Source organism: Schistocerca americana, chromosome 8 (assembly GCF_021461395.2).
Source record: "Schistocerca americana isolate TAMUIC-IGC-003095 chromosome 8, iqSchAmer2.1, whole genome shotgun sequence".
NCBI lineage: Eukaryota > Metazoa > Arthropoda > Insecta > Orthoptera > Acrididae > Schistocerca > Schistocerca americana.
The window spans coordinates 440,164,124-440,186,956 of record NC_060126.1 but is presented as its reverse complement, the minus strand read 5'-3'; positions in this window follow the sequence as shown (position 1 = coordinate 440,186,956).

The window sequence follows — 22,833 nt, the reverse complement described above, 5'->3', positions numbered from 1 at the left end:
GACCTGTAATTGTTGTGCTCCTGTTTTGTCAGTGTCAATTTCCAGTTCTTTTAACAGTCCCTGAAAAGCTTCAACGTCGTCTTTGCAACGACCTGCTAAAATAATATGTCGTAAATGTTCAGGCAGTTCAAATGCGGATGAGTTCTGAGGGGCTGTATGTGTTTGACAGGTACTGGTTCTTGTGCAACATGTCTTCAAAATATTTCACAAGACTGGAAAATTCAGATTGTTCGAAATGTTTCATCATTATGATGCTATGTTTTACTCGGTCTTCTGTAGCTTGTGACCAATATGCTGAGAGAAAGGCATGATAAAATTCTCCTTCACTGTGGCAATCGTGAATGACCGATCGCATTCTTACAGCTGGTTCATTCTCTAAGTAGCCACACATAAACTCTAATCTGTGCTCTAATGATCAGTTGGGAGGAAAACAATGAGAGAATTGATAGAGCCACGCTTGTGGATGAATGTCGTTGCTAGAATTCTTAAATGTTTTGAATTTACGTGTAGTAATGAACAGCTTAGAGTCAAAATCATCGTGTCGGCGAGTAGCAGATCGCTCATTGTTACGTCGTTTCGGCGGTTCCATTTCAAAATTCAATGCGCCTTGCCAATTTCTTTCATAATTTCCGAAGTGTCCTGTGTTATTATTTTGTGGTTGTTCCGTATTTCTATGTCCCTCTGCCCGTACTGGAGCGCGAGTGTCCTCTGAAATATGTAATTCTTGTATTACTTGTGCCAACTGATCTTGTACTTCGCGGATTTCTCTTTTGTACAGTGTATTGATTTGATTTTGATGCTCACAAATTTGTGTTTTTACGTCATTACAGACTTTTTGGCATTTCGATTCAATGTTATCGATTCAATGTTATGTAACTTAGTAGTTAAATCTTCACCTGTTTGTTCAAGTGTGGTGTCCAACTTTTGAAGCTTTTGCTGTGTTTGTCTCCGATTTTGTTCCATTGTGTCTGACTGTTGCTGTGTTTACCTCTGGTGTTGTTCCATTGTGTCTAACTTTTGAAGATTTTGTTCCATTGTGTCTAACTTTTGAAGATTTTGTTCCATTGTGTCTAACTTTTGAAGATTTTGTCCCATTTGTTTCTGATTTCGTTCAAGCGTTGTGTCTAACTTTTGTAGCCTTTGTCCCATTTGTTGCATTAACTGTAATAACAGTGCACTGGTGTCTGAAACATGTTCCTCAGTGCTATTCGGAAGTGCATTTGAACTGGCAATATTCGCATTTTGAAAAGCAGAAAATGTGTCTTGATTTCATTGAGAAAACGGTGAGGACGCAAAACCTGAATCTACAGTATTTGCAAGATTGTGTCCTGTCATTTCGGAATCCTGAGGCGAGCTGTTGCCGACCGATCGATCGATAATGCTTCCCTGTTCACTAATTGTTTCACTGCCTACACCATTATTTGCAGCCCGCTCGATTTCCCTATGCACAATTACCAAATTACTACTTTGAACATTAGTTAATTCATTACATGGTGGCGCTAACACACTGCTTTCGTCTTCACTGTCATTTCTCAGTTTACTTTGGAGCCGAGTATTACGCTTTTCACACGCCATTATTGTCACAATATTTCACACGACAACACAGAAAAGCACAATTTGAAGAGCAAAAATACGAAAACACATTACCATAGCCCTGAAAATAATATCTAGTTAATTGCAAGCGCAGCTGCGAAATACTTGGTGCAAATCTACATGCATGCCACAACTGTTTTACTGTACAAGAATGAAAAACTACAACTACAAAGGAAATACTCTCTATGATTACGCGCTAGCAATAGACAATAGCTACACTCAAAATATCCACGGGTGTGCTGCCGGTCTATAGTGTCCAACGGGCACAATATTTCGGCGGTCATACATGTCGCCATCATTAGGTGAACTGACAGACTGAGCTCCTGTGAACGTGCCGGCACGGAGATCCGTACGCTATGGCTGCTCAGAGGGAACTGGGTTCGGTCGCGGCGGCGGCCGATTTAAATACCCTCCGCCCGCGGCGCGCTCCCTCGCGCGGTGGAACAGATTGCGACGGCGTCTGAGATGACGTCGGTGTGATGGCTCTGTCCGCCGTGGTCGTCACAACTATACGTTTGCTCGATTTACTCTTGATTAACCCAATCGCTGGTTCCCATACACAGGCGCACTCTCGGGGATAATCGCCCGCATTCTGAAGAAACACCGGGGCGGAACTGTGTTTTGTCCTCCAAATAAAACTCGTGCACTGGTGGGGAGCGCAAAAGATGACCTCGGTTTGAGGAAGGCCGGCGTGTACCAGATTCCGTGTCAATGTGGCAAGTCGTATATTGGCCAGACGATGCGTACCGTCGAGGATCGATGCCGTGAACACCAGAGGCACACTCGACTGATGTATCCGAGCAAGTCGGCGGTCGCTGAACATTGTTTGTCGGAAAATCACGCCATGGAGTATGACCGCACGAGGATTCTGGTACAGACGTCGAGATACTGGGACAGCGTTGTTAGAGAGGCAATCGAAATTCGCACCAATGACGACCTCATAAACCGTGACTGTGGCTATAATCTTAGCAAGGCTTGGGAACCAGCGATTGGGTTAATCAAGAGTAAATCGAGCAAACATATAGTTGTGACGACCACGGCGGACAGAGCCATCACACCGACGGCATCTCAGACGCCGTCGCAATCTGTTCCACCGCGCGACCGTGGCGCGGGGCGCGGGGCGCGGACGGCGGAGGGAGCGCGCCGCGGGCGGAGGGTATTTTAATCGGCCGCCGCCGCGACCGAACCCAGTTCCCTCTGAGCAGCCATAGCGTACGGATCTCCGTGCCGGCACGTTCACAGGAGCTCAGTCCGTCAGTTCACCTGATGATGGCGACATGTATGATCGCCGAAATATTGTGCCCGTGGGACACTATAGACCGGCAGCACACCCGTGGATATTTTGATTATCAAATACGCCGGGAGAAACTCAAAAATCACAATAGCTACACTAATTACACCAACTACAAGAACAAAATCAGAAGATTCCAGTGAGGTATCCTCGGCTAAGGGTCGACATGTGAAACGTCCCCTTAGAACAATTATACATGACTGTGCTTAAACTGACATACAATATTTTTAGCGCAACGCAATCTGACTTTCAAAAATCCCTACAAAAAAATGGCCCTGACTAACATTAACCTATACGTTTCACAAATCGCTTACCTCACATAAATCTTGGTCACTCGAACTTCCGCAATACAGCGAGCGCCACTACTGCCAGCTACATAAAAGATTCAAACTACGGAAGGCACTAACTACTGATAGGCATAGTTAGCAAATGAAAGATTTTAATAGAGAACAAACAATGTATTTACCTTAATAGTCATCAAAAGTCATAATATGCAGGGTGTCCCAGCTCTCTTGTCCACCCAAAATATCTCTGGAACAATAACAGCTATTGGAAAACGACTTTCACCGGTATCAATCTAGGGCTGGGGCCCATGAATGTACATATTTAAAAAGATTCTAAAACGAAAGCATATGCGTTTTTTAACACAAACTTATGTTTTTTTAAATGGACCTCCTATATTTTTTCTTCAGCAATCCATAGCATGACAAAGCACATACACAATGGCGTTGATTGCATCGCAATATTCCCATTACATCCCGAGGTATTGAGACGCGAAGTTGACGCTTGAAACACCCGACAAGCGCTGCTAGCGCACCTCCTGAGGCTCAGGCGTGAACCCCATGCTGCCCGTAATCGCAATGTGATTGACATGCGTAATCACACTTCCATACTTATCAAGAGGTCCGAAACGAATAATACGGTCTGCTTCCATCCTGCATTAACGTCGTACATTCCAGCAAGTATTTATCCCATAGGCTAGGGGTGATGCGGTTCTGTAACGTATCTGTGTACCGCAACGTTAGTCACAAAGTTAACTTCGCTTATCGTTAATCCGTTACTAAAAAGGTAATGCCGTTCAACGTTAAAAATTTACTTTACTGTAGATCTAGCGCAAGTGACAGTTAATCATTCACTCGTAATAGTATTGTGTACGTAGATACGTAAAACGTGCAAGAGGGAAACCATTATGTGCTTATCATAGTTGATGGCAGCAAACCGTATTATTCGTTTCGGACCTCTTGATAAGCATGGAGGTGTGATTACACATGTCAATCACATCACGATTACGGGCAGCATGAGGTTCACGCCTGAGACGTGCGCTAGCAGCGCATCTCGGATGTTTCAAGCGTCAACTTCGCGTCTCAAGACCTCGGGATGTAATGGGAATATTGCGATGCAATCAACGCCATTGTGTATGTGCTTTGTCATGCTATGGATTGCTGAAGAAAAAATATAGGAGGTCCATTTAAAAAACGTAAGTTTGTGTTAAAAAACACATATGCTTTCTCTTTAGAATGTTTCCAAATATGTACATTCATGGGCCCCAGCCCTACATTGATACTGGTGAAAGTCGTTTTCCAATAGCTGTTATTGTTCCAGAGATATTTTGGGTGGACAAGATAGCTGGGACACCCTGTATATAGCAGTTCATGACACCCAGTCTTACAAATTTCAAAACTCCGCCATTTCTCTCCCCACATCCACCACTGCTGGCGGCTCACCTCCAACTGCGCCACGCTACGCGCAGTTAACATCCAGCTGCCCAACACTACAATGCCAGACAACAATGCAAACTAGCCACAGACTGCACACAGCACAGCCAGTGATTTTCATACAGAGCGCTACGTGGCGTTACCAATCAGAAAACCTAAACAGGCTACTTACAAAAGGAAGGGGGGGAGGGGGGGGAGGGGGGGTGAGGATCAGAGTTGATAAGAGGGATAAATAGAGGGAGAGAGGGCATCATCCGGGAGGGGGGGCTAGTGGAAGCCACCTTGGGAAAGGAGATGAAGGTGTAGAGATGGAGGGTAGGGGGGACACAACAGTGAAGGCGTGGCAGAGAGCAGGGGTTGGAGAGGAGAGGAGCTATCAGGGGATGAGGGGGATCAACGTGGCTGGAGGTGTAGAGTACGCGGATATGTTCAAGGAATAGGAGCACATGGGGGAAAGGGAGGATCCGCGAGGGGGACAGAAGGTGTATACGGAAGGCGAGGCAGAGTGCATAGTGCTCGAAGATCTGGAGGGACATGTAGAATTTGGAGGTGGGGGGGGGGGGGGAAGTGTTTGATTTGACATTCTGTACTAAAAAATCGAGTCCCACAACCATCCCCGAGAAGATGGACATGTTGTTGTTGTTGTGGTCTTCAGTCCTGAGACTGGTTTGATGCAGCTCTCCATACTACTCTATCCTGTCCAAGCTACTTCATCTCCCAGTACCTACTGCAACATACATCCTTCTGAATCTGCTTAGTGTATTCATCTCTTGGTCTCCCTCTACGATTTTTACCCTCCACGCTGCCCTCCAGTACTAAATTGGTGATCCCTTGATGCCTCAGAACATGTCCTACCAACCGATCCCTTCTCCTAGTCAAGTTGTGCCACAAACTTTTCTTCTCCCCAATCCTATTCAATACTGCCTCATTGGTTATGTGATCTACCCATCTAATCTTCAGAATTCGTCCGTAGCACCACATTTCAAAAGCTTCTATTCTCTTCTTGCCTACACTATTTATCGTCCATGTTACACTTCCATAAATGGCTACACTCCATACAAATACTTTCAGAAACCACTTCCTGACACTTAAATCTATACTCGATGTTAACAAATTTCTCTTCTTCAGAAACGCTTTCCTTGCCATTGCCAGTCTACATTTTATATCCTCTCTACTTCGACCATCATCAATTATTTTGCTCCCCAAATAGCAAAACTCCTTTACTACTTTAATTGTCTCATTTCCTAATCTAATTCCCTCAGCATCACTCGACTTAATTCGACAACATTCCATTATCCTCGTTTTGCTCTTGTTGATGTTCATCTTATATCCTCCTTTCAAGGTACTATCCATTCCGTTGAACTGCTCTTCCAGGTCCTTTGCCGTCTCTGACAGAATTACAATGTCAACGGCGAACGTCAAAGTTTTTATTTCTTCTCCATGGATTTTAATACGTACTCCGAAATTTTCTTTTGTTTCCTTTACTGCTTGCTCAATATACAGATTGAATAACATCGGGGGAGACTACAACCCTGTCTCACTCCCTTCCCAATCACTGCTTCCCTTTCATGCCCCTCGACTCTTATAACTGCCATCTGGTTTCTGTACAAATTGTAAATAGCCTTTCGCTTCCTGTATTTTACCCCTGCCACCTTCAGAATGTGAAAGAGAGTATTCCAGTCAACATTGTCAAAAGCTTTCTCTAAGTCTACAAATGCTAGAAACGTAGGTTTGCCCTTCCTTAATCTAGCTTCTAAGATAAGTCGTAGGGTCATTATTGCCTCACGTGTTCCAACATTTCTACGGAATCCAAACTGATCTTCCCCGAGTTCGGCTTCTACCAGTTTTTCCATTCGTTTGTAAAGAATTCGCGTTAGTATTTTGCAGCTGTGACTTATTAAACTGATAGTTCGGTAGTTTTCACATCTGTCAGCACCTGCTTTCTTTGGGATTGGAATTATTATATTCTTCTTGAAGTCTGAGGGTATTTCGCCTGTTTCTACATTTTGCTCACTAGATGGTAGAGTTTTGTCAGGACTGGCTCTCCCAAGGCCGTCAGTAGTTCCAATGGAATGTTGTCTACTCCGGGGGCGTTGTTTCGACTCAGGTCGTTCAGTGCTCTGTCAAACTCCTCACGAAGTATCGTATCTCCCATTTCATCGTCATCTACATCCTCTTCCATTTTCATAATATTGTCCTCAAGTACATCGCCATTGTGTAGACCCTCTATATACCCTTCCACCTTTCTGGTTTCCCTTCTTTGCTTAGAACTGGGTTTCCATCTGCGCTCTTGATATTCATGCAAGTGATTCTCTTTTCTCCAAAGGTCTCTTTAATTTTCTTATAAGCAGTATCTGTCTTACCCCTAGTGATATATGCCTCTGCATCCTTACATTTGTCGTCTATCCATCCCTGCTTAGCCATTTTGCAGTGCATGTCGATCTCATTTTTGATACGTTTGTATTCCTTTTTGTCTGCTTCATTTACGGCATTTTTATATTTTCTCCTTTCATCAATTAAATTCAATATTTCTTCTGTTGCCCAAAGATTGCTACTAGCCCTCGTCTTTTTACCTACTTGATCCTCTGCTGCCTTCACTACTTCATCACTCAAAGCTACCCATTCTTCTTCTACTGTATTTCCTTCCCCCATTCCTGTCAATTGTTCCCTTATGCTCTCCCTGAAACTCCGTACAACCTCAGGTTTAGTCAGTTTATCCAGGTCCCATCTCCTTAAATTCCCACCTTCTTGCAGTTACTTCAGTTTTAATCTACAAGATGGACATACAGTGACTTAATAGTGTTGCAGATTGACATTAGCAACTACTAGCACTGTTACCTTAATTACATTTTTATAACTATATTGGAAAAATCATCCGCTCCCCCCCCCCCCCTCTCCAGTTAGTGAATGGGAAATAAGAACGTAGACCAATTTAAAATATCAGTTTATCAGCTTATGACACGCCATTAGTCTGTTATTGCACTACAGCCGCTTGGAGCGCCAGTACTGCTGAAGCTGCAGGAAGGCTGCAGCATTTTCCGCTGTAGAATTTCTCTACTGCCTGTCGCAGAGAGCGTGCTTCAACATGAGCGGGGTTATTTCGGCTTCTGGCCGGATCTACGCCAGCCAGGTCACCGGAACCCCGGCTGAGGGGCGGCTGACGGCAGCTAATCGGCCGACCGCTCTGGAGACGGATGGGACGGCCGCCAGAGGAAGCAATCAGCGAGCCGGGGGCGGGTTATTGCGTTACAGGGGACTGCGGATAAACACGGCCGCCCGAGGTCGCCACACCGACTGCGCCGCCGTGCTGGCTGGTGCGAAAGCTGTCGCCAACTGCCCGTCGAGAGGGCTGACCAACTTCCTGAGGAGTCGCGGTCCACATGCCACGTGCTTGGGCCGAATCAGAAGGGAAGACACAGACGAACTTACCTGCGGAGCACATAGGGGACGTTGGCCATTGCTGGGAGACTCACCATGGATTGCTAGCCAGACATTTAGGAAATTCTGCACCATGGTGTCAGGGACCAAGCGGGCCTGGAACGCACTAGTAATTCGATGATTTATCTTATACATTGAGGGAGAGTAGATGTGACCCCTGCCCTTGTAGCCCATTTCCAGCCCCTCCCCCCCCCCCCCCCCCCCGCCATACCCTTAAGCGCTTGCTGCAGTCGGCGAATAAAACTGTAAACGAAACAGGCTTGATGGCTAACAACTGTGCAATATCTCGTCTTTAAAATCATAACTTCTTAAAAACACTTCTAAACGTAACACAGTGAGATAGAATATATGTGAAAGTAAAAGAACCATAGTTTGAAGCCTAGGCAATTCTTAGTTCCCTAGATAATTATTCTTTTTCGTAATTCCGATATCCGGCAAAGTATTACGTTGGTGCACAAGTTGGTAGCGATTGTGTTCTGTCTGTTGGTATTCTGGTTGACATCGGTCGATTTATCGACTTAAATTTTTCGTTTCTAGCTGACGCTGTGTCAGCTAACATACTGTCATTTTGTCATTTGGAACAGTGATGGAGCTGTGGAAGTTAGAAGGTGGAGTGACAGTTAGAGAAATTAGTTCAATAGAGGGATGACAGCATCGGAGGCATTTGCGTCGTGTATGGGGATAATTCCATTCACCTGAGCTCTGCAAGGAAGTGGTTTTCTAGTTGTATGGAGGATAATTTTACATTAGTAACTCTCTATGTCAGAAAGACCTTCGGCGTTTTTATGAATATCGTATAAAGGCATTAATCCACACTGATCCACGCCAGTATGCACGAACGTTGTCAAATTGGATGAACTGTGATCATTCCACTATCGTGCGACATTTGCATGCAGTGGAGAAGACTCAAAAATCTGGTGTATGCGTACCGCACGCCGTAAGCCAAAATCACAAAACTCATTGGGTGGTCATATGTACACTAGTGGCCATTAAAATTGCTACACGAAGAAGATACGCAGATGATAAACGGGTATTCATTCGACAAAATATATTAAACTAGAACTGACATGCGATTACATTTCCACGCAATTTGGGTGCATAGATCCTGAGAAATCAGTATCCATAACAACCAACTCTGACCGTAATAACGGCCTTGATACGCCTGGGCATTGAGTCGAACAGAGCGTGGATGGCATGCACTGGTACAGCTGACCATGCACCATCAACACGATACACAGTTCATCAAGATTAGTGACTGGCGTATTGTGACGAACCAGTTCCTCGGCCACCATTGACCAGACGTTTTCAATTGGTGAGAGATCTGGAGAATGTGCTGGTCAGGGCAGCAGTCGAACAATTTCTGTATCCAGAAAGGCCCGTGCAGGACCTGCAACATGCAGCCATGGATTATCCAGCTGAAAAGTAGTGTTTCGCAGGGATCGAATGAAGGGTAGAGCCACGGATCCTAACACATCTGAAGTGTAACGTTCACTGTTCGAAGTTCCGTCAATGCGAACAAGAGGTGACCCAGACGTGTAACCAATGGCACCCCATACCATCACGCCTGGTGATACGCCAGTATGGCGATGACCAATACACTCTTATAATGTGCGTTCACCGCGATGTCGCCAAACACGGATGCGAGCATCATGATGCTGTAAACAGAACCTGTCATTCGTGCACCCAGGTTCGTCATTGAGTACACCATCGCAGGCGCTTCTGTTTGTGATGCCGCGTCAAGGGTAACCGCAGCCATGGTCTCCGAGCTGACATAGTTGTTTCGAGCTGACATAGTTGTTTCGAGTATGCTGTACAAGTTACATCCTCCATACAGTCAGTCCCGATCTACCCCCTGACGATTTCCATATTTTTGGAGCCGTGAAAGAAGGCGTGAGGCCATCAGTTTGGTTCGGACGAAGAGGTGCAAGCCGGCGTTCAGTCATTTTCCCATAGGCAATCACAACTACTTTTCCAAGAAGGCATTGACTGTCCTGTGTCACATTGCGATAAATGTATAAATTGTTATGACTCTCACTTTTGAAACATTGAACAGTTTAACTACTTTTTTTCATCTGTCTCGTTTGCATTTTACTTCTTCTTCTAGCATAAAAGCTACAAACCAAAAATTTTAATAGTATACGTATCTGAGTAAGGAAACGCGCTATTCAGAACTTTTTTAATTATTTTTACCTTGGAGGTTGAGAGCGTGGTCGGTCTCCCGTTCTGTGTTGGTATACGGATCTGATAACACTTTTGGTCACAGAGTGTACAGAAAGCCGACCAACACAAACAGATATTTGATGCCTCTTCGCACCACCACCCAGCCCATAAGCAAGCAGTGCTCAACACTCTGTCTTCACGTGCCTTCCGTATCAGCGATGAGGACAACTTGGAATCAAAGTTGAATTTTTGAAACAGGACATTTAAGGTAAATGGCTTTGATAGTTGCTCAATACACAGGGTTTTTAGGCGGAACATAAATCACGCTAATAAGAATGACGAGAAATCGCCTTCTCACTCCGTTAGGTTACTGTTCATTTCTGGGATCACTGACCGCATAAGCAGAATTCTAAAGAAAAATGGTATTCAGACATCTTTCTTTAGCCAAAACAAAATAAAAGATTTTTCCGACGAGAAACGGATGCACCTGACTGCCTCCACAATGGGTCTGTCAAGTGATATGTGGCTGCGGCAAAGTCAATTGTCGTGAACTAGAAAAATTATTTTGTGTCATCAGATACCGTGAACATTACCAATGAGGTCGCTCCATGTTGGGCGCCAAAAATGTAGTGAGCTGTGAAGTCTTCTCTCTGCTGTCGGACGTGAAATGACGAGCAGATATGAGATTGCCCCACGTTAGAAGCCAACAATTAATTGAGATCAATAATGAAATAAAATGAAACAAGGTGTTCATGTATGAATGTAAAACATTGCTTAAATGAGCAAACAATGAAAAAAATGTATTTATTTTGCTGATGTTTACACGAAACAATATTACAAATCTCAGGGCTGATTTGACTGGGTGTGGACATGACTCGGTTATTAAGCGGAAGGAGGAGGGAACGAATCGTCTCACCTTTCTTCGTCGTATCCTGCTGTCGGTGGCAGGGGCTGTGTAGGTACGGTGCGTCGCCTCGGAGCTGTGCTGAGCGAGTCGGCTGTCCTCATGAACAGTCTCGGAGTTGCGGCGGGGCCCAGGTTCGATGTCCGCGTTATCTGACAGTTGTCGGTCGCATGTCCGAAGCCGTGCTACAACGGTGTAGGAAGGCGGATGTTGGCGATCAATGGTAGAGCGCCCACGTCCTCTCGCTTCCGTGGTGTCACCACGGCTCCCTTCTCGCCTCTCCTCCCATCTCTCAGCTCATCTCCTCTTACAAATATTCTTCCATTCAGCGTTGTCACTGACGGACAAAATTTTCAATGCAACCCAATGACTGACCGCCGTTTCATCGCCACGCCTCTCTGCGCAGGGTGGAAATTTCCTATCTGGCGTGGGCTGGCGTGTGGTTCGTGAATGTGCATCTTTCTCACCGTTTCATATTCTTAAGATGTTTTCCTGCATTCTGAGGCTGTTGGGAGAGCAGCTACACAACACTTCCTTATAACCACTCTCCCTGCATGAGCCCTGGACAGGCTCAAGTTTTGGCTCTGCCTCAAAATTTGCTGGCGTCCGTGATTTATAAGGAATTTCCTCACTGACTAGAAAAACATCTTCTGACGAACGCTGACTTCTTTCACACGCCTCCCTGCGCCAATTCCCCGCGATTTGTAAAACCTGCTCTCTGTGTCGTGCGGTGCTGGAAATGTCGGCACATTAATGCAGGTAAATTGACTGCCGCCAGGCCAGAAGAACTCAGATGCTTTCGCGCGTACATTCTTGGCGTTCCGTATTAATGGCTGCAGATGCCCATCAGTTCTCGGCACGCTTCTCGTTGTCAGATGGGCCCTTCACATCGTGTCCCTCCTCGAGCGTTGCACGGGCGTCCGCCATGACTTTCCACTGCGCCCTTGCACAATGACTGCTGTGACCTCTCCCCAGGGGCTCGCCCACCAGGGTGGCAGGCCCGGCCGTTTACGGCGCGTTGGCGGAAGTGGCCACGGCCGGACATATTACAGCAGGGCCGGCCAAACGCTGCACAGTGTGCAGACGTGCGGAAGTGCTGCACATGTGCGCACGTGTGCAACAGCGACATCTGTTATTAGGCATGTGTCCTAAATGAACGGCGGCGGCTCCTCTTCCCTGTTTATGTGGTACAAGCAAGAGCGCAACATACCCAGTCTCGGTTACCCCTGGTGACCGTAACTTTAACAGAGAAGTACTGAGAAATGGCAGGTACTGTGAAAAAGCATAGAACGGAAGATCTATGTTCTCAGTCGTTTTTATCAAGCATCAGTGATGAAAATCTCCCGCAACTGCTTGCGTTTGTGAATGAGCCGTGCTTTTGTGCCCGACATTAGCTATATGATTTCTCATGACCAGTGATAAACGTGTTTGGATTTATTCCTTTCATAATTAAAAATTATTGTTTACTAACTAACTGTGCACTATTGCCTCATTCTGATCCATGTTACATTATTATAAAGAAAATTGGTCATTAAACCGATTGTTGTATACTTACATTTAGGTTCCTTTTTTTTTTTAAAAAAAAAAAAGTGTGAAGGGCTATGCTCAGCTGAACTCGATAAAACATAACATTCATCTAATTGTCGGTTATTGTGCAGATTTCAGACGGAACTGATGAAAGATATAGCAATAATGGTACAGGTCATCATCGAGAGGTCTGCGGTTGTCATCCTGTTCAGAGGTCAGTGAGACAGAAATTATGTGGGTATAGCTCAGGGCACCGAGAATTAGTTATAGGAAACCTTGCATTAGTTTAATGTTATTTGAAATCATGACTAAGGTTCGTTGGAAGTCGCTAAGTGCTCTCTTTCTTCAATACTAGATCAAAAACACTACGCGTATTTACGTGCCGTCAGTCAAGCTGCCTTAATAAAAACCCACGGTAGTTAACTGTATTACTTGTCTTACTGGGTTAAACTGTTGACATAAAAGTAGACGTCTCAATGAGTAGACTGTGACAGTATTCTAAATGTTTAATACGCGAAATACCTTCCCATGGTTGGCTTGCGAGTTGTGGAAAGAGCACTAGAATGCGCCGGTACAGAGTATCTCAGCAAGTGGATAAAGCGACATCTGTGCGTAGAAACATGCACTACATGAACGCTGACGGCTGCGGCGTGCACGCTGTGACCCGGAAGTTGCACATGTGCAGGAGCACCGCACGCGTGCAGAATTTCTGGCCGGCCCTGTATTACAGTATATAGGCGAAACGGCAAGAACTGTTAAAGAATGCATTAAGGAAGACGAACGGCATACGCAGCTAAAACAAAACATAAAATCGGCAGTAACAGAACATCACAGGAACTGTGGCTATGACATCGATTTCAGTAACGTATGTGCACTGGCTACGGAAACAAACATTTGTAGATGAATGGTTCGAGAAACTGTTGAAATTTCCAAGAATGCATCTAATATCATTAGAGAGGACGGCTATAGGCTTCTGGCATCATAGGTCCCCCATCAAGGAAGTGAATATGTGACCGCGGTGTGCACGCAGCATAAACAACAAGCTGCAAGTCACCTCGTAGGACAATAATATTGCCGGTAAACGTTCCCTCTCTCTTGCTCTGTCCGTTTCGCATCCAGCCAAAGCTCAAGGCCAACAAGTAGCAGTAGGAGCAATTCAAACCATTGACCCTTCTCCAGCGTAAGTTTGGAATATCTAGGGATGATGGGCCACCAATACTATCTGCAAGAGTTTAGCCAAAAACTCCTTTTCTTCTACAACAATGCCGGAATATTAGGCTATAAAGACGGCCCACCAATGATGGCCATAAGAATTTTAACCAATACTACCACTTCTCCAGCACAAGCGCGGGAAAACTCCCCTTTATAAGAGAACACGACACCGGTCTCTGACAGTGTTCTAACAGTAGTGGACACCGGAAGGTCCTGAGGAAGATCCCAGCAGAGGGGTCGAAATGTCGGTTATTTTAGAGGAAATATGACGCGGCCTAATAACCCAGAAGATTTTAACTTCAGTGGCAATGGCCTTGAAAGCCTGCAGACTTACATGCTGAACACTTCTTTTTTAAAAATTCTAACTTCTGTTTTATGGCAGAAGAGGTTTCTAATTAACTTCAATATGGAGAATGAGATTTTCACTCTGCAGCTGAGTGTTCTCTGATATGAAACTTCCTGGCAGATTAAAACTGTGTGCCACACCGAGACTCGAACTCAGGACTTTTGTCTTTCGCCTGCAAGGACGCTACCAACTGAGATAGCCAAGCACGAGTCACGAGCCATCCTCACAGCTTCAATTCTGCCAAGTTTGGAAGGTAGGAGACGAGGTACTGGCAGAATTGACGCTGTGAGGAGAGGTCGTGAGTCGTGCTTGGCTAGCTCAGTTGGTAGCGTCCTTGCAGGCGAAAGACAAAAGTCCTGAGTTCGAGTCTCGATGTGGCACACAGTTTTAATCTGCCAGGAAGTTTCAACGTCAATATATTAATGTGATGATTAGCCTCGAACATAGTTCTTGATGCGAGAAAGTCTAGAGTTCTCTCAGACGTCTGCACCTGTGAACGACATTTGAAACGGTGTGGAGCAGTGCAGTTAGTCTATGTCTAGCAGTAGGTGCGATCACTCTGTGTATTTAGTACGTGCCTTGCTGGTATCTGCAAAGATATTATTACTAAAGTTTTGAACGTTTCCGCGAATGGCAGTTTTTGCTAAATTTTGTATTGTGGAGAGAGGAATGTCAATGTTCCATAGTTGATTTCCAATTTAACTGTTTCAAGTGATATTTTTAAGTTTGAACAAAATGACTTTTGTAAATTAACGTCTTTCGGATTCTTCGTAAGCCTTCGTGTGACGCGTCCGTAAAATACCAAGCGACAAGTGAAGTATTTGAACGTTCCTCTTTTATGACGAACATGTATACTGTAGAGATTGAAGCGTGTCTGGTTTCGAGTGCACGCATTTCATTCATAAATTGACATGACTTTCCCCTGTCTTATCGAAAGCGGCACACATATTAACACACTGGTATTGATGACGCACTGCGTAGTGTAGCTATTTGGCCTGGCCAATTGCATGACACGGCACACTTGAGGCTCGTTCGTTTATCATAGCCAGTCATGCAGCCTAACACAGGAATTTGTCCTGTTCTCGGCACCATGTGGGCCTGATTTGCAGTTTACCCTAGTTGCTGGTGAGTTTTACACACCTTTTGTTCTGATCAGGTGGTCACCGGCTGCTGTTCAAAATGATGCTCTAACAGATCGATTGACACGTTCACAATAGGCAGTTGGGTTAACGAATGCACCACAAATGGTAATCGGCTGCATTCATGTAGGATGAGCTTGTTTTCCGATCGTGGTTAGGCACGAGGACATGTCCTACATCCACTTAAATACCTATACCCGCTATTGCTATTCACGATCATGCTAGATTCTAAAATCCCTTTTCAGTCAATAATAAGTCATTCTGATTCCTTAATATCGTTACTTTTGTGTGTCTTCTAAAGTGATTTCATTTGTGCTGATGTTGAATACTGAAATTCTGTCTATGCCTGCATATCTTATAAAAGGAATTGGTTTCTAATGAAGCAAGTTATTAACGAATCTGACTGTGTAAGCGCTATTTTTCTCCGAATTCGTCCTTAATCTCTTTGAAACCCCGTGGTTACATCAGCTTAGTCTTCAGCAGGTCACACAATTACTGCATCCGCAGTTTAACTGCATAGCCACTGAGAAATATCTTTTACATTCCACAGCGCCACGTGTGTTACTTTTATGTACTAACTGTTGGCAGTTGGCAGCCACACGTTGGTGGGGCGCAGTCTGGTTAAGTGGGAGAGAAAGAAAAGAGAAGGCACACGCTTTTAATATGTATAGGAATTGTATACACGTCCTAATCTCGTCCTTTTCCCTGACTCTGTGCATCTCCCACTCCCCTTTCTCTCTGTTCATCTCTTCCTTTCCTCTCTCTCTCTCTCTCTCTCTCTCTCTCTCTCTCTCTCTCCATAACCTCCTCCGCTTTCGCTGCCCATCTTCTCCCCCTTCTCTCCATCTTCTCCTGCCCCTTATCTCTGTTCATCTCTTCCTTTCCGCTATGTCCATTTCCTCCCACCTCTTGATCCATCTTCTCTCCCCCTCCTCCCTCTCTGAACTTGAGCCCTGTTTATCGTTATCGCAAATCCAGATTCTGTAGCAGTATTCAAATCATAAGCCAATAAGACATAAATACAGCTTTCCTGTTTTCTAACAACGTTACTATTATATACATAACCGATTCTTCCAAGAATCGAGCTCACGGGTATAAATCTCAGTTTATCACGCGTCTCTCCTGAAATCTGTGTCTTATAAATGATATATTTTTGCAGGTACACTATCTTTCATGTTTGTATACTGTCTGCAAAATGGTTATTGGTAAGAAAATAAGTTGTTATGAATGATGCAGCAGTTATACTACATGAGCTGCAAACATGTAGAAAGCTATAAACTTTTTTTTCCCTTTGACCACTTTTAGGTGTGTTAGTCAGAAAAATTTTCGTATAAGTTTGAAATTATGTGTAAAATTTGCTGCGAAACTGTGATGCTCTCATTCTCAGATACTAGACGAATATAAACTGAGTATTTGCTAGCTGTGAGTTACACTGCCACAAGATATAATGGCCTCCACAGTTTCTGACTGTAACACTTCTCTTATTGTGTTGAAAGTTGAACATAAGACCAAACACAAATCAGCCAGAATACTTTGACCACCTACATAATAGTAGGTATGCCTACTTTTGGCACGGGTAACAGCGGTGACGCGTCGTGGCATGCAAACTATGAAGCCTTGGTAGATAGCTGGAGGGAGTTGGCACCACACCCGCAAACACAAGTCACAAAATTACCGTAAATTCCGAGGAAGGGTGCAATGATGCCACGTCCAATCACCGCTCAGATGTGTTCCATCGAATTCAGATCTGGTGAGTTGGGGGGGCCAGCATATCAATTGGAACTCTCCAATGTGTTCCTCGAACAACTCCATCACACTCCCGCCCTTAATACATACCGTATTATCTTGTTGAAAAATGCCACTGCCGTCGGGAACATGATCATGAAAGGGTGTATGTGGTCTGCAACCAGTGTAAGATAATCGTCTGCCGTCATGGTGCCTTGTACGAGCACCACTGAAACCTGAATGTCCATCTGAATCTTCTCTAGAGCATAATGCAGCCGCCTCCAGCCACAGTACAGGTGTCAAGGACAGCTCTTAATCTGGAAGGCGACGGATTCGCACCCTCCCGTCGGTAAGATGAAGAAGGTTTCGAGATTCATCAGACCACTGTGCGCTCTGCCACTGCACCAATGTCTAGTGCCAATGGTCATGTGTGCTCATATTTCATTCGTAGTTAGCGATGGTGTGGGGTTAACATTTCGTCGTCTGCGGAGACCCCATCATTTGGAGTGCTCGGTACATTGTGTGTTTAGGAACACATGAACTCTGCCCAGCATTAAAATCTGATGTTAGCTCTGCCACAGTTCGGCGTCTGTTCTGTTTTACCAGTCTGCCGACTTTACGACGTCCGACATCTATTATAAGAAGTGACCGTCCAACTCCATAACGTCTGAACGTGGTTTCACCTTGATTTCGCTACGTGTTGGTCACTACAGTACTCCTCGAACACCCGACAAGTCGTGTAGTTTCCGAAGTGATCGTTCGGAGCCTCCGGGCAATCACAATCTGGCCTCGGTGAAAGATGGATTGCTAGCCTTCCCCATTCTACGCTGTCAGCACGATAACTGATACTAGATGCACCGTACGTGTGTTTGACTACCCGTCAAACCTTGCCAGGTGACCCTGCCAGGTGACGGCTTTACATCGGTAGTAAATCGGTGGTCCTAATGTTCTGGTTGATCAGAGTAGCTATTACTCAGTGCATTATGACTGCAATATAAATTTTCAAAATCGGGCAATAGCTGTATGAAATACTGAAAATGCAACTTGCAGCTGCGATTTTGATGTGGCAGATGTTGGTCTGCTGTGGTAGGTAAAATGTGAGCCTCAAAATTACAGAAAAAGATCAACAATGTACATAAATGTTGCTACTGTGCAGCACCAGATAAGAAGCGGCGGTGGAGCAAATGCGTCTCGCCTGCCAATCTCGGTTCCGCTTCCAATCCCGTCCCGTTACAGTCCCCCCCCCCCCCCCCCCCACCCAGACGGCCCCCAGCTATAATTCTGTTTATTTACCTTATCAGATACAGTTCACCCCCCCCCCCCCCCACCCCCCACCCAGACGGCCCCCAGCTATAATTCTGTTTATTTACCTTATCGGATACAGTTCTCTGTGATATTCACAATCTTAGATGCAAGTGGGCTATCGCGCGGATAACCAAGTGCGGAAAGTAATCAGACACAGCACCCACAAAACTAAATGATCTACGCAATCAGGATTTTGTAAGATGAAATGCAGTAATGCGGAAGTATCTGTGTGTGGCAAACAGGTAGGTGTTGCTGCAGAAGATAGGGATGGTACACAAATCCAAGCGAATGACTTATTATAAATATTCATTTAGTGCACGTTTTCATAACTACTTTCATAACGCAATGAGCATTGAAGGCTCTTTGAAGATACTGTGAAGGGTGGACAAGTACGAGTTAATGGACGGTCCGGAAGTATTGAGCTTTGTAGCGCCTGAAAGAGCTACCAAAAAATATTGTCAACGATGAAACGGACATGAGAAATAAATTCTTAGACTGTTTCAGGCAGCTGCTCTAATGTACTGCAAGTAAACACTTTCAGCTAAGCAAACCATCCTATGCGAAGTGTATTATCCATACATAAGTGCTTAATTGACTGATAATGTACACTTGACTATATTGTGATATACAGGGCTATTCAAGAGGAAGGAACGGATTTCAAACATTTATAGCTTCCAAACTACAAAAGACATAAACACACTTACATCGTTCCTGAAAAGAAAAAAGTTTAATTCTTTCATGCATTCAGTGTGGGCACCAAGTGTTACAGGACAAATATCAAAACGGTGGCTTATTTCCTGACACACAGGAAAGAATTTTACGAAAGAGGGTCAGGTAGTGATAGTGGGTGGAGCAGGGAACAGTCTCGATAGGGACGGGGAATATGATGTCAGTGCTGACTTGGTTAAGATAGCTATTCAAACTGGTGGTACTAATGTGCATTTCCTGCAACTGTTTCAGCGTCATGATCGGCCTCACCTTAATGCGGCTGTTAGGCGCGTTAATGTGGGGCTGGGGAGGGCACTGATGGCGGAGGGCATGGATCACATCTCAGTGGTGCCAGTTGGGTCTATCAGTAGATGGGGGTTTCACCAGGCATGGCCTGCACCTCAATAGGTATGGGAAGGGGAGGCTGGCTAAGCTTATAGGTGACAGTGTAGTGGGTGGTGGTGGTGGTAGTGGTATCACTCATGGAAAAATTCCTATAGTAGTTGGTGTTAGAGCTGCACCTTTTTTAGACTGAAGTCACCTGATAGGTATACCTGCTTAAAGGAAGTGCCTCTAACTAGGGGCTCACCTCCAGAGGATGGAATGTTTCCAAGTAGAGAAGGAATTAGCATATTTCATCAAAATATAAGAGGTATTAGAGATAAAGTTAGTGAACTGATAATAGATGCTAACTCTGAAATTATTGGTATATCTGAGCACCACTTAAATAATTTGATAATTCAGATGCTTCCTTTACCAGGCTACAGATTAGCTGGCCGTTTCTCAAGGAGTTCCTTGCGGGGTGGGGGAGTGGCTCTGTACGTAAAAAACAGTATTTCATTTGAGACCATAGACGTATCACGACACTGCACTGAACAGATATTTGAAAGTTGTGCAGCATTAGTTGAATTTAGTGAAACGAAACTTCTAATTGCTGTTGTTTATAGGTCCCCTAACTCCGACTTCAGAGCATTTTTGCTTAAGCTAGAGAGGGTTCTTGATTCACTTTGCAGGAAGTACCAGAAAGTAGTTCTATGTGGTGACTTCAATATTAATTTTGTACATGATTGTGCAAGAAAAAGGATGTTGGTAGATCTCCTAAATTCATATGATCTAAAGGAAACTGTGTTTTTTCCAAGAACAGGGGAACAGTAGCACAGTCATAGACAACATTTTTATTCATTCTTCATTACTAGATGGGCATTCTGTTAGTAAAAGGGTGAATGGCCTTTCAGACCATGATGCACAAATTTTAACACTAAAAGGTTTTTGTACTCTAACCAATGTCGTATTTAATTACAAACTACGTAGGAAAGTTAATCCAACAGCAATAGAGAGTTTTTCATAACTTGTCAAGGAACAAGAGTGGCAAGATGTTTATAGTGCCGATAATATAGATGATAAATAAAATGCTTTCCATAACACATTTCTCATGCTCTTTGAGAGTTGCTTTCCATTAGAACATTCTAAACGGGGTACTAGCAGTAATGGACAGTCCGGTTGGCTGACTAGTGGGATAAGGATATCATGTAGAACAAAGCGGGAATTATATCAAAATGTTAGAAGTAGTCACAATGAAGCTACAGTAGCCCATTACAAACAGTATTGTAAGGTGCTTAAAAACGTTATTAGCAAGGCAAAAAGTATGTGGTATGCAAATAGAATAGCTAATTCACAGGATAAAATTAAAGCCATATAGTCAGTTGTGAAGGAAGTGTCTGGTCAGCAGCACAAGGTTGACGATATTAAGTCAGTTTGCAGTAATAATATTTCTGTTACTGATAAATCAGATATATGTACAGTATTTAACAACCATTTTCTGAGCATTGCTTGTGAATTAAATAAAAATTTAGTATCTACAGGAAATCAGTGTTTGCTAAAATTATCGAAAAGGCTGTGCATATATGATTAATTGATCATTTTATATCACACGATTTGCTATCAAATGTACAGTTCGGCTTTAGAAGTCGTTGGACAACTGAAAATGCTATATTCTCTTTTCTCTGTGAGGTACTGGATGGGCTAAACAAAAAGTTTCGAACGCTTGGCGTATTTTTTTATTTAACAAAGGCATTTGACTGTGTTGATCACACAATATTGATCCAGAAGTTGGACCGTTACGGAATAAGGGGAGTAGCTCACAATTGGCTCACCTCTTACTTTAGCAACAGGCAGCAAAAGGTCATTATTCACAATGTTGATAACGGCTGTGATGTGGGATCTGAGTGGGGTACTGTCAAGTGGGGGGTGCCCCAGGGATCAGTGTTGCGGCCGCTCCTGTTCCTTATTTATACACTCCTGGAAATGGAAAAAATAACACATTGACACCGGTGTGTCAGACCCACCATACTTGCTCCGGACACTGCGAGAGGGCTGTACAAGCAATGATCACACGCACGGCACAGCGGACACACCAGGAACCGAGGTGTTGGCCGTCGAATGGCGCTAGCTGCGCAGCATTTGTGCACCGCCGCCGTCAGTGTCCGCCAGTTTGCCATGGCATACGGAGCTCCATCGCAGTCTTTAACACTGGTAGCATACCGCGACAGCGTGGACGTGAACCGTATGTGCAGTTGACGGACTTTGAGCGAGGGCGTATAGTGGGCATGCGGGAGGCCGGGTGGACGTACCGCCGAATTGCTCAACACGTGGGGCGTGAGGTCTCCACAGTACATCGATGTTGTCGCCAGTGGTCGGCGGAAGGTGCACGTGCCCGTCGACCTGGGACCGGACCGCAGCGACGCACGGATGCACGCCAAGACCGTAGGATCCTACGCAGTGCCGTAGGGGACCGCACCGCCACTTCCCAGCAAATTAGGGACACTGTTGCTCCTGGGGTATCGGCGAGGACCATTCGCAACCGTCTCCATGAAGCTGGGCTACGGTCCCGCACACCGTTAGACCGTCTTCCGCTCACGCCCCAACATCGTGCAGCCCGCCTCCAGTGGTGTCGCGACAGGCGTGAATGGAGGGACGAATGGAGACGTGTCGTCTTCAGCGATGAGAGTCGCTTCTGCCTTGGTGCCAATGATGGTCGCATGCTTGTTTGGCGCCGTGCAGGTGAGCGCCACAATCAGGACTGCATACGACCGAGGCACACAGGGCCAACACCCGGCATCATGGTGTGGGGAGCGATCTCCTACACTGGCCGTACACCACTGGTGATCGTCGAGGGGACACTGAATAGTGCACGATGCATCCAAACCGTCATCGAACCCATCGTTCTACCATTCCTAGACCGGCAAGGGAACTTGCTGTTCCAACAGGACAATGCACGTCCGCATGTATCCCGTGCCACCCAACGTGCTCTAGAAGGTGTAAGTCAACTACCCTGGCCAGCAAGATCTCCGGATCTGTCCCCCATTGTGCATGTTTGGGACTGGATGAAGCGTCGTCTCACACGGTCTGGACGTCCAGCACGAACGCTGGTCCAACTGAGGCGCCAGGTGGAAATGGCATGGCAAGCCGTTCCACAGGACTACATCCAGCATCTCTACGATCGTCTCCATGGGAGAATAGCAGCCTGCATTGCTGCGAAAGGTGGATATACACTGTACTAGTGCCGACATTGTGCATGCTCTGTTGCCTGTGTCTATGTGCCTGTGGTTCTGTCAGTGTGATCATGTGATGTATCCGACCCCAGGAATGTGTCAATAAAGTTTCCCCTTCCTGGGACAATGAATTCACAGTGTTCTTATTTCAATTTCCAGGAGTGTATAAATGATATGCCCTCTATTATTATGGGTAACTCTAAAATATTTCTGTTTACT